The sequence below is a fragment of the Sturnira hondurensis genome, unplaced genomic scaffold (assembly GCF_014824575.4).
Source record: "Sturnira hondurensis isolate 20B ecotype Veracruz unplaced genomic scaffold, ASM1482457v3 Scaffold0023817, whole genome shotgun sequence".
NCBI classification, from domain to species: domain Eukaryota; kingdom Metazoa; phylum Chordata; class Mammalia; order Chiroptera; family Phyllostomidae; genus Sturnira; species Sturnira hondurensis.
In genome coordinates this window covers 6639320-6652273 of record NW_028096448.1, presented here as the reverse complement: position 1 = coordinate 6652273, position 12954 = coordinate 6639320, and the positions used below count along the sequence as shown (strand labels likewise).

Here is a 12954-nt window from a genome sequence, read left to right as displayed (position 1 = left end):
CTCATCTATGAACTAGGGTAACAGTAGCTGCATTACGGGATTACTAGACTTAAAATAGTACAGGGAGGGATAAAAGTGGGTCTTCAGTTGTGAGTACGAGAAACTTGTTTATTCTCATATTATTATTAGTTACTGTATTATTTTCTATATGAACAACTGTAGTCATACTTTTGCCCAACCCTGTATGTGTAAAACCCTTGACCCTAAGCCTTGCTCATAGTACCTGCAATTCCCTCTTCCTCCTTTTTCTTCTTGCAACGTTGCCTGGGAAGGTGGAGCATGGAACAGTGCATACATTTAACCTTTCAAAGATGTGAAGCTTGTGGGGAGGTGAGGGGGGACCTTGGAAAGAAAGACAGACATGTTACTGCCTTGCTGAAAGTTTAGGGAAATGTGAATTAATAGATCCACACAGGGGCACATACTCGCGCGCGCGTGTGCGCGCACGCGCACACACACACACACACACACACACACTCTGGTGTTAGCCACTGCACCCCAGTTCCCGATACAGAGTCCCTAAGACCTTTATAATTTCCTGAGAGGTAGTAGTGTCTGACACAGAACTCCTAAATATCTTGGAACTCAGTGATACGGACATCTTTTGTTCTAGTGGAGGGACTCTTAGTGGGCTCCGGGAAGGGGGCTGGTCACCAGAATGACCAAGCTGTGATTAGAAACTTGGAACTACTCCCCATGGTCCTGAAAGGGAGAGGGATTGGAAATAGACTGTGATCAATCATGCCTGTGACAAAGTCTCCAATAAAAACCCAAAGTACAAGGTTCAGAGAACTTCTGGGTTGGTGAACAGACTCACCATGTGTGGGAAGGGCGGCACACCCCAACTTCAGAAGGACAGAAGCTCCTGCACAGGGACCTTTCTGGACCTCGCCCCGTATACCTCTTCATCTGGCTGTTCATCTGTGTCCTTTATCTTATTCTTTATTATATAATAAGATGGTAAATGTAAATGTTTCCCTGAGTTCTGTTAGCTGTTCTAGCCAATGATTGAACTCAAGGAGGAGGTTTGGAACCTTCTGCCTTATAACTGGTTGGTTATTCAGAAGCCCAGGTGATAGCTGGTGTCTGAGGTGTCTGGTGTCTGAGGTGGTGAGGGCAGTCTTCTGAGACTGAGCCCTTACCCTGTGGGGCCTGGTGCTGGGGGAGGAGCCCCACAAGTCTGGTGTCAGGAGTGTGTGTGTGAGAGAGAGAAGGGGGGACAGTGAGTTTTCTAGACAGGCAATGAAGAGGTGGCTCAGCCCTGTTCCCTGATGGCTGATGAACTGTTCTAACACTGTCAGGTTAACATCGATTTTTTTATGTGACATGAAATCACTGTTAGTCATTTGTGTGTGTGTTTCGGTTGGTTGGTTGGGGTCTTCTGTGCAGTTCTCACTGGTGAATTTCTGTTTTCATTAAAATTACTCTGTGCAGTTGGTGTAACATGAAAGGAGGTGAGGTTTAAAGAGTAGAAGATGTGGTTATATAGTTTCTTTAAAACCAAAAAAGCCATCAGATTTTAGCTTAAGAATTGGGGGGTTGGAAATGAGTAATTTATCTCTTTAAAAACCTCCTTTATACTAATCAGTGTAGTACAAATCAGCCTTTGAATTTTGAAATTAACCAGGTTTTTGTTATATATATGTATAAATCTAGGAAGATAAAAATTTGTGTTTAGAAGGTAGTCTTATAAAACTGTCCAGAATCGTCTGTCTCTCCTCCCCTTTCCCCCCTCCCACTTACATACAGAGTAGGGGGCAGCCTTGAATTTTAAGAGAATTGAAATTCCCTCCATTTGGGAGATTGGTGCTTAGATGTTCGTGGACTTGCTAGAGTAGTAATTCTCAATACCAGCTACAAGTTAAAATCACTGAGGTGCTTAAAAAAAACACCCTGCACAAGTCCAGCTCCAGAGCTTCTGATCATTTGGTGAGGACAGACGAATACTGATGTATTGCTTTTCTCAGGCTGTAGTGAGGACCCAGCTGCGTGCAGAATTTATGCCCAGGACTCCCTGTATCCCCCTCCCCCCAGCAGAGCTGGAGCTGAGCCAGGGGTCATGGCACTGAATTTCCCTCACTGAAGACCCTGGATTTGTCTGCTTCCTAATGCCGTGGGCCTCAAACTGACTGTCCTTAGCAGGAATTATCTCCCAAGGACAGGAGGTGGTTAAGCAGAAACCATGTTTTTTTTAATTGTTTTTGTGTGTGTGTGTGTGTGTGTGTGTGTGAATAGAATAAAAGTTTCTTTAGAATCTGATGGTAACGTTAATTCAGGAGAGTGACCAATTTAAAAGAAAAGATTACTAAGGCATTAAAATGTTCATTGTAGAAAATTTGAGAACTATAGAAAAGCACAGACCAGAAAATAAAAATAATCTGTGATCCAACCTCCAAGAGAGAGAGCCACCCTTAACATTTTGGCCTTTTTATGGCCCTCCGTTGCCCCCAGGTAAATGATGGAAATAATAAACATAGCGAAAAATAAAATTTCACTTATTGAATATTTACTTTGGGCAACAAGTCAAGTTTTTTGACCTTAGAATGATGAGAAGCCTGGAGTTCAAGGTGTGAAGGAACTTGCTTCGGGGTGCTGCAGTCCAGAATCCACATGATCTCAAGGTGAGGAATTCTAATCCCCATGACACAGATATATTTGTGTCTGGGTATTGCTTAAAAAGAAAAACACACACACACAAAACTGGGTCACATTCTACATTGCACAGTGGTTATATTTATGGCACTCGGCACAAGAATGTTATTTTTAGATGTCTTTTTATGATGACATTATTGGGGAGTCTGTGTTTATGACATTAGAATGTTACTTGCCAGAATACTTTGACTTTCTAGCTGCAGAAGCTTGTCGTGCAGGGAGAGTTCTGAGTTCCTAAATTAGGATGGGCCTGTGTCTGGCCTCCCTTGTCTCTGGTAAGCAGCTGGCTCTGAATTCTCCCGTGAACACTTGCCAGTGAGTGAGTGCTGCAAGCCTGGGCCTCTGCTCTGACCCCACCAGGGTCACTTGGGGATTTAAAGAAGGCCAGAGCCTTGTGGCCCTTAGGAAATAGCGACTGGAATATCGACTTCTTTAGCATTACAAAGAAAATACGCCTTGGATTTTAATTAGTGATTTTTCTCTTCTTTTTTTTATCCTTTTCCACTTAAGTGCTTGTTTTCTTGTAACCTGTAAAAAAAAAAAATAAGAGACCCTAAATCACACAATTTACATGGAATTGAGTTATAAAAAGCAGCAGGAAAAAATATAATTCTAAATCCTGTGTTTCCATAGTTACATTGCATTGTCATAAGATAAAAGTCAGACTGAAGACTAGATATGAAAGGCACTGCAGGAGCTGACTGAGATAAATGTGGTTTTATAGCTGCTGTGCCAGGCTGTTAGTCAGGAGCTAGGCAGGCAGGTTGAATGTGTTGAGTTTCCCATTGGAAGAAAGGTATTTTTTAAATGTGTCTAAGGTAAAAATGGATCAAGGAAACTTGGACTGTTGCTTTTGTGTTGGGGGGTTTATATTTCTCCAGTTCCTGGACATATAATTTGCCAAAGCTGTTCCCTTTGGGCATGTACACAGTATTTTTCCCCATGGAGGAAATCAATCAGGTTTAAAATCTAAGTTGCTGATTTGATCATTCTGATTTCTCTCCTTTTTTATCTTCCATTTATTTCAATATTTTCTATAGTCCAAGAATCCAGGAGACTTAAGGCTGAGTCTGTATTTCACTTGGTCCAAACTTTTTTTTTTTACTTATTTAAACTGCATTAATTTTTTTTAAAAAAATGAGCATTGGTTGTTTAATAGGCCTTTGTGATTGGATTACTTGGTGAGAACTAGAGTAGGGAAGGGGTGAGGAAATGGTACATGGTGGAAAAAATCCCAGCAGTAATGTTTTCTATTTCAAGAGCTTGTTGCTCTTTTTAATAGTAAAATAAGAGAGTGTAAAGCTGTCCAAGTTGTCTTCTTGTTTGTTTTCTAAATTTAATATGAATTTAAAAGGGTGGAATCAAGATTTGGTATTAGAAATTTAAGTAGCGGTTAGTGGTCTCCACTGTGGAGTTGCTGCTGATGGGACGTCAGCCTAATGGATTTCAGCTCTAGTGCCCCTGTTGGACCAGTGTGAACACACCGTTCCTAGAGTCGTTTGTTGATGCTTGTTCGCCTGCCTCTCAATGGAGTTTGTAGGTTAATTTATGCTGCTTTCTGGAGATTGACCAAATTGGAAAATTTCATAGAATCTCTTCCCCATTTGGATCTCTTCCCCTCACGGTTCATCAGCTCTGTTCTTATATGTGATATTTGAGAGTATAAACAATACTGAAGATGTTTGGGGAATTTGAAGCAGAAGTTTAGGCAGACCATTGGTGAGGTTTATCAGTCATGAAGTTATTGAGCTCATTGATCATCCTTTCCTTTAAACCCTGCTGTGTAGGAGAATAGTTATCTAATTCACAGGAAAACTGAAGGTATGTTCTGTTCTAATTTAGCAAAAACCCCATTTTCCACCAACTAGAGGAAGGATATCATTTGTTATCCATGTCATCAAGTTAAAAGGGCATATTAATAAAATAAAATGTCTAAGGGTAAAAAATGGGATTGGAAAGCCTGATTGAATTACTCTCTTGGGAGAAAAAGTCTAAAATTTCATCTGTTCCTATTTTTCTGTGACTAATTCTAGGAGTTCCTGCTCTGAGTCAAAACCAGAACTCTTTATCCTTTTCACATAAAATGTAGTATAAACATGGTTTTATTTTCAGAGCAAAGGTCTAAATATTAAAGTTCCAGTTTTTCTTTGAATTTTCTGTCGTTCTTCTAAAGTAGGTCTCCCTGTGGCCAGTCCTCATTAATTTTCCCTGAGTTGTGTGTGATATCAGTCTACTACAGCAAAAACAGCCATAAAAGATAAGGCTTTATTGTAGCATGAAATGAAATGGCTTTCCATGAATGAAACTGTTAACCATGCCACATTACCTTATGGTAAGAAGAGCAGCCAGATTATGGATGGGGAAAACACTTATGAGAAAAGGTATATTCTGTATTGATTTCCTAGTTACTTGTGATAGGAAGTGATGGCTTCATTAATTTTGGTCCTAGCATATGGTTTCTGATATCAGTAAATTGCTACTATTATTAATACAACTTAAATAGTTACTTTCTACAGAAACAAAGCCTGCAATTAAAGCAAAACAAGAAAAACCTTAAGACAGAAGAAACAAAGCTATTTTTGTCGCCCAAAGACAAAAAGTATTTTGTATGCAGTTTGTTTTTGAGGAGGTAGCCTCTGAGCAAAGCTGTGAGTTCTGTGGTTTGGCCTGGTTCTGGTCAGCACCTCTGTCCACCCTTTGGGTCCTCCACCTCTCCCTAAGTAGGCAGCTGTCACCCTCCTGGTGCCAAGTGCTCTACATACAATCTCCACTTCCTGCCTCAAGACAGGAAAGGCTTGGATGATCTAGTTAACTCTTTATCCTTAAGATTCATTGCACCTGAGGACTTCCGGCAAGATGGAGGCATAGGTGGAAACANGCAAAGCTGTGAGTTCTGTGGTTTGGCCTGGTTCTGGTCAGCACCTCTGTCCACCCTTTGGGTCCTCCACCTCTCCCTAAGTAGGCAGCTGTCACCCTCCTGGTGCCAAGTGCTCTACATACAATCTCCACTTCCTGCCTCAAGACAGGAAAGGCTTGGATGATCTAGTTAACTCTTTGTCCTTAAGATTCATTGCACCTGAGGACTTCCGCCAAGATGGAGGCATAGGTGGAAACACTGTGCCTTCTCCCACAACCAAGTTTGAATACAACAAAGGTTTGGAGAAACAAAGACACAACCAAAGGACAGAAAATTGAATTATAGGGAAGTCCGACTACATCTAACCATTCAATGGGGACGGTAAGAGGGGCGGAGCCAGCAGCGAGCGGGGTCGGGCAGGACAGGGCCCCCGACCCAGGCGTGCAGGCAGACGAGAACCAGCTGGAGTGCAGGGCAGACCGCGGGCGCATATTCGAGCACAGTGAGACAGACCACGCAGGCCCCAGGGGGCGAGGGCTGAAGGCGGTGGCACACTCGCGTGCAGTGGGACGAAACGCGTGGGCCCCGTGACGGCAGCAACTGTGGCACCGGTGAGGGCCGTGGCTGCAGGCGGTGGACAGGACGCCATAGTCCCTCTTTGACCCCGCCCCCACATACAACGTCACAACCCAGCGACTTAGTTGCCCTGCAATACCAGTGAGAGCCATTGTCCCTCTTTGACCCCACCCCCACATACAACATCACAACCCAGCAACTTAGTTGCCCTGCTCTAGTGAAAACTTTAGGGCTCTGATCCTGCTATGGAACAGGCACGAACAACCCGAAAGATGGCGCAAGAAGAACTCAAAGTCCCAGAGCCAATAACTCTAAGCGACCGAGAAATTGCCAGCCTCTCAGAAGCACAATTCAAGACACTATTTATCAGGATGCTCACAGAACTGGTAGATTATAGTCACAAATTAGAGGAACAAAGTCACAAATTAGAGGAACATATGAAGGCTAAACTAATTGAAATGAAGGGAGATGCACAGGAAACCAATAGTGATGGAAAGGAAACTGGGACTCAAATCAATGGAATGGACCAGAAGGAAGAACAAAACATCCCACCAGAAAGGAATGAAGAAATGAGAATTCAAAAAAATGAGGAGAGGCTTAGGAACCTCCAGGACATCTTTAAACGTTCCAACATCCGGATTATAGGGGTACCAGAAGGGGGAAAGAAACAGCCACGAGTGGAAAACTTATTTGAACAAATAATAAAGGAGAACTTCCCCAGTCTGGCAAAGGAAATAGACTTCCAGGAAATCCAGGAAGCTCAGAGAGTGCCAAAGAAGTTGGACCCAAGAAGGAACACACCAAGGCACATCATAATTACATTAGCCAAGACCAAAATGAAGGAGAGAATCCTAGAAGCAGCAAGGGATAAGGGGACAGTCACCTACAAAGGAGTACCCATCAGACTGTCAGCGGATTTCTCAAAAGAGACCTTACAGGCAAGAAGGGGCTGGAAAGAAGTATTCCAAGTCATGAAATCCAAAGACCTACAGCCAAGATTGCTTTATCCAGCAAAACTTTCATTTAGAATGGAAGGACAGATAAAGTGCTTCTCAGATAAGGTCAAGTTCAAGGAGTTCATCATCACCAAGCCCTTATTATATGAAATGCTAAAGGGACTTATATAAGAAAAAGAAGATGAAAAATATGAACAGTGAAAGGACAGCAAACACACAGTTATTAACAACCACCCCTAAAACAAAAGCAAACCAAGAGGACAGCTAGATCAGGAGTGGAACCATAGAAATGAAGAACACATGGAGGGTTAGAAATGGGGGGAGAAGAGGGGAGAAGGCACAGAAAATAGCATAGATGGTAGGTAGAAAATAGATGGGGGGAGGGCGAGAATAGTGGGGGAAATATAGAATCCAAAGAACTTGAGACACGTGGTTATAAACTAAGGGGGGGAGAATGGTGGGGGAGGGAGTGTGCGGGTGGAGGGGAATGAAGGGGGGGAATAGAACAACTGTAATGGTATAATCAATAAAATATATTTAGAAAAAAATTCATTGCACCTTAAGTGGAGCTTGTAGTTGAGGCGTTACCTCCCGTTTAAGACTTAACCATTTATCAATCACTTGTTATGTGGTTGTTCTTGTGCCAGGCTTGTAGCAGTCTTGTAGGGCAGTTGAAAGTATATCATTTTATGAGATGAGGGCCATAAATTTCAGCTTAAGTAATTTGTTGGAAGCCACATAGCTCTGAATTAGAGGGGCTGGGATTTGAACCTAGATTCTATTCTAACCCATAGCCTTGAAGCTTTCCTTTGAGCTACTTTGCCTTTGATCTCTAGTTGTGGGTTGAATGTTGTCCCTTGAAAAACACTGTCGTAGTAAGCTACAGTTAGGATTTAGACTAGCATGCCTACTTAACTGACTCAATCCATTGTCTGCCCTTTTGGTGGCCCTGGGTCATGTAGGTACCTATTTACATTTTAGTTATGTTTCCAAGCTATAGCCACCTCTTACCCTCTACTTCTTGAGTAGAACATCCAATAGTACTAATAAGATTATTGATAATAGCAATAGTTAAAACATATTGATATTAACTTATATGCTTTATATCATCATTTAATCCCCACAAACCCTATTAATCTTATTTTTTAAATGAGGAAACCAAAGTTCGAATTAAGCTATTTGCTCAAGTCATCCAGATGGTAAGTGATAAAACTGTCATTTGAGCCTGGGCATTCGGGCTCCAGCCTGCATGTGAATGGTTTCTCCAGGATTCCTTTTCATTCTGTGCCTGCTATACCATATCTAGCTTTACTTGTGAAGTTTCTAAGAAAGAAGAATGCAATTGGAATGTACTTTTTGTTGTTGTTGAGACAAGAGATTGCTATCCAATAAATTCTTTACAGATGCTATAAAATTTTATTATACTTGCACTTTCTTGGGTTTTCTTTGTTTCCATCACTTGACAACTCTTAAGTTTATATTCTCCAATCATGTCACTTTTATAGAAAAAAAAAAAAGAAGAGGAAATAGAGGCCCAGAAAAGTTCAACAAAGTGTTCAAGGTCACAAAAGCTTATCTTTTTTATAAAGTAACAATGACATAGTTAAGATGTTCTTATCTTGCCATGAATTTTGTTTTGTTTTGTTTTTGTTTTGTTTTGTTTTTACAGTTAAGCTTTTTGGATAACCTGAAGCAAATACAAAGCTTGACTTTTTCCTCGGGATGTCCCTGGAGCTGGCAAAGATTTTTGAAAGCTATGTATTCCAAACCTTGAGAAATAATTCAGCAACATTAAGCAAAATCTGCACAGGATGATGGTCCTGCTTGTTCCAGTTTTCTTCCCTTTCCATTCTACAAACTTCATCCTTGCTTCGGTCCTCACTCTGTCTTATGAGTCAGGGCCTCTGCCCTGTGTACAAACTTTCAGAGCTTGCATTGCTTTTCTGGAGTTTGTGTAGTTGTGGTCTGTGATAGAGGGGGGTGGGGAAGGGGGTGGAGGTGACACAAGCAAGAGTTGCCTGGGTGACTGTCCCAGTGTGTACAGATTAGTGGGTCAGGGAAGCGTTTTCTGGTGCAAGAATGTTGGAAACCAAAAGCGAGTTTATAAGTACTCTCAAAATAGATTCAAGGGCAGGATAGAGAAGTTAATACAGATGTTTCTTATTTTTTAAGAAAAGATTTAAGAACCTTATGTAACTACTCATATTTAGATGGATTTCGTTAGGTCCTCACGTTGCTAAATGACTTGTTTATTCAGCCATCAATGATTTAGTCTGGCTGACTCTAGTGTTTAATTGCATTTGTTAATTGAACCATTCTGTGATATATTTCACCCATGCAGAAGACATTCACACATATGATAAGAGTATTCATGCAATCTTTTGGTAATTTCCAACATAATAACTTTTGGTACCAAGTGTGGATTTTAAATTTGGAACACTACATATACCATGATCCCATTTTGGGGCCAGGGCAGAAGGTATGTGCCTGTACCGTATACAGCGTATGTCAGTGCTTCTCAAACGTTGGCACCCATCATCTGGAATCATCTGGAAGACTTTTTAAAATACAGATTGCTGAGTCCCACCCAAAGAGTTTCTTATTCAGTAGGTCTGAGTTGGGCCCTGAGAATTTGCTTTTCTAACCAGATACTGGTTAGAAATAGCACCAGATACTGATGCTGTTAGTCTGGGGACCACATTTTGAGGACCCAGAGAAGCATAGAAAAAAGTCCACAAAGATAATTCATGATAATGTTAACAGTTGTTTTTTCTGGGTAATAGGATTGCAGGGGCTCTTTATTTTTTTCTTAATACTTTATTTTATTTTTTCCCAATCACTATAACTGCCACATTAGAAGAAATATTATTCAACATTTTTTGAGGTTTTAATACTATTATGGGCACATGTAGTTTCCTTCGTCCTCTATTGTCCAATTGTCCAGTCTTATGCTATTGCCATTTTAAAAACAAAGTTTCAAGAATTCAGTGTTTTGCGTCCCTTGTTTTTTTTTTTTTTGTCTTCTCAAGATGTGAGCTTTCAGAAGGGCATATTTGTCATGTAGAGTTTTTATTTCAGTCTTGGTGTTTAACACATGGTAAGTGTTCAGTAGGTTGTCAGTAGCTCACTTAGAATATCAGATTCTTTTATGACACATTGCCTCTCTTCGGATCTCAAGGGATCCTATTTCATGAATACAGCCTATATTTGGAAGAGGAAGCTTTCCTCAAAATCTGAAAGAAGAGTAAAGAATTTGTCTAAGACAACAAAATAAGTCATGACCAAAATGATAATCCAGTTCTCTCAACCTGGGAATGCACAGATCAACTAATGACTAGCCAAAAACAAAAACAAAACATACCCCCAACACTTGGCACTGAACTATCACCTCATCATGTAAAAGGCTCTCCATAGTTTGCCCCTTGTAGTTTTAGAAATAGTATGTGCATAACACCAAACGTGAAAAACAAAGCCTCAAGAATACAGTATTTTCCGTGAAAGAATAGAAGCGTATTGTGTGTGTTCATTTGTATTTTAGGAAGGTCCTTTTTGAATTAAAAATAAATTAGGATGTTGGTTAGTTGGGAAAACACGAAACTTTGAATCCAGATAACTAGTTTCAGGCCTGACCCTATCAAATTTTAGGCAAGTTACTTAGCCCTTTGGATTAAACCCTAGTGTGCAATTGGGAATAATTGGCCCTGTGAACACCTCGGAGTGAGTGTCACAGTGCAAGGGAGCCAACACTCGGACAAAGCTGGTTTGAAACATACTGACCCTTTAAGGCAGTAGTGTCGCCTGCAAAGTGAGATCACCACTGCCTCTTTCTTTTCCCCAGCCCTGGGGTCTGTTGTGGAAATTCACATACTTTCTGGTCTCTCTGCTTTAGGGAAGGTAATGGCAAAGTTTGGTAGGTCCAGGTTCTTCTCCTCGACCTTCCATCCCACGCAGCCGGTTTGGCAGTACTAGCCTCTGTATGAACTCTGAAGTCAGACAGCTTTAGGAAAAGCAAGATAGTTTCTGAGCAGTGTTTTTCCTGATAAGGCCGTAAGTTCCTTTTCAATTACAGTGTCTCCAGGAAGTTAAACTAGTTACAGTCTCTATGGAAATCCATGAGTCTGTTATTTAAAAAAATGATCTCTCACCTGAGGAATTTATCACTTTATTGTTCACCGCCTCTGTGAGGAAGCAAAGGAGTCAGGCCTTTGGGAGTTCTCTCCGTAGGTCCTTCGAGTACTTCATGTTTCCAGCCGCACTAACAACTGCTCCCCTTCTCAGCAAACTCTCTGTAATCCTTTGACGAATATGGATGTAAGTTTCAAAATAAATTGCAACTTTTTTCCACGAAAGGGGTAATTTGGCTCTGCTTTTAGTTCCCATAGCACCTGGCCAAATTTTGGTCATTTGTGAATTCGTTTTATCCTGCAAGGGACAAAAGAACAATAGACTTCACAAATGGTGTCTTTTTAAGTGTTGCAGGCAGACTGTAACCTCAGTTTTTAGTTCCTTTTCTTTCACTGAAGGTCTAGTGAGTCTCATGTAGCTGTGTGGCCTGTGCTGTGTGCTTCAGCGTGTGCTGTTGGTTGGCTGCAGTCTGTGGTTGGGATTAGTGCCGTCATGAGGGGAGGCTAACGCTCACATGCTGGACACTTCATTCTTGCTAACGGAGGAAGGCAGAGAGCTAAAACCAGGTGGCTAGAATACAGTTTTTAACTTAAAATGTACTTAAATATTTACAGAGCAGTTAATTTAAACATTAGTTTTGAGGGTTTTGTACCATTTTCTTAAAGGGCTGCTTTGTTTGTTGGAGAAATTCTTTGCTTTTGAGTTACTGCTTGTGACATAAGCTTGTGCGTATTGGAATGCTTACGCAATCAAATCGTACCCTTGTGTTTAGTCTTTATGTTATTTATGGTGTCTGTGATCTTACATTACATTCTTCCTCAACATTTCCATTGTACCCTGGTCTTTCTAAGTTCACCTATTCAGATTATTCTGAAACTGAAGTTTAGGACGATGTGACCTTGATTAAGTGTTTTTGCTAATGTCTTTAAACATTATAGCTTTTGAATGGTTATGATATTTAATACTGTAGGGGAGGAAAATAATTTTCCCTCCATTGGAGTTCTTGGCCAAGACCCCTGTTAATAAGAATAAAACAAACCTATTCACATGTAGATCTCCTGTATGTGTAAGAAATACCCAGTGAGAAAAATGAGTGACTCCCTTATTAAAAGTTTCTCGTGATTGCGAGTCATTTTTTTCTTCTTGGCACAGGGAGGGGAGCATTCTTACAAATGGAGGTTTTCCTAGTAAATGCACATGTTCCTTATAAAGAGTAACTTCTCTGTTTTCCAAGCTGCTCCTTCATCTGATGTTCCTCAGAATAATCCTGATGCCAGAGAGGCATGTTTTGGGTGGTTTAATCTGTACCCTTCAACCCGCATGGCCTTACTTTGACCAGAGAAATACAGTTTCTTTCTTTGTACTGTTCTGACACTAAGATGTCTTGGACAGCATTATACAGAGCAGCAAAAAGAAGGTATTTATAGTGAGACTTTTCACTGCTTTGTACTCTCCATGTAGCATAACATATATATAGCAGAATAAAACGAACTCTGAATTTTCTTTTCTCTTACTTGCTAAGTACCACTTTGGCTGGTGAAATAGAACAAATTTGGGCTTCCATCCCAAAGTGTCCTTTGCTAGTGGCCTCTGATGTAACCAGCACAGTGGTACTGCCAGGTTTTAGTTGGTGTGCTTCACCGAATCCCCAAGTTTTGAGCTTCCTGAACCTCTTGTCACCACCACCCCAGGCCTCCAAGGAGCGCGCCGATTCTCTCCTATATTTCTTCTGACTGCTGTGGAAAGGTTTCCTTGAACTTCATCTGAGACCAGTTTGGTGTACTTCAG

At 41.0% G+C, this 12954-nt stretch overlaps 1 protein-coding gene across 8 annotated transcripts in view; it reads left to right on the top strand.

Moving 5' to 3' along the window:
• KIF13A (kinesin family member 13A) overlaps window positions 1-12954 on the top strand; it is a 210188-nt gene that overhangs the window by 44957 nt on the left and 152277 nt on the right. The window lies entirely within an intron of this gene.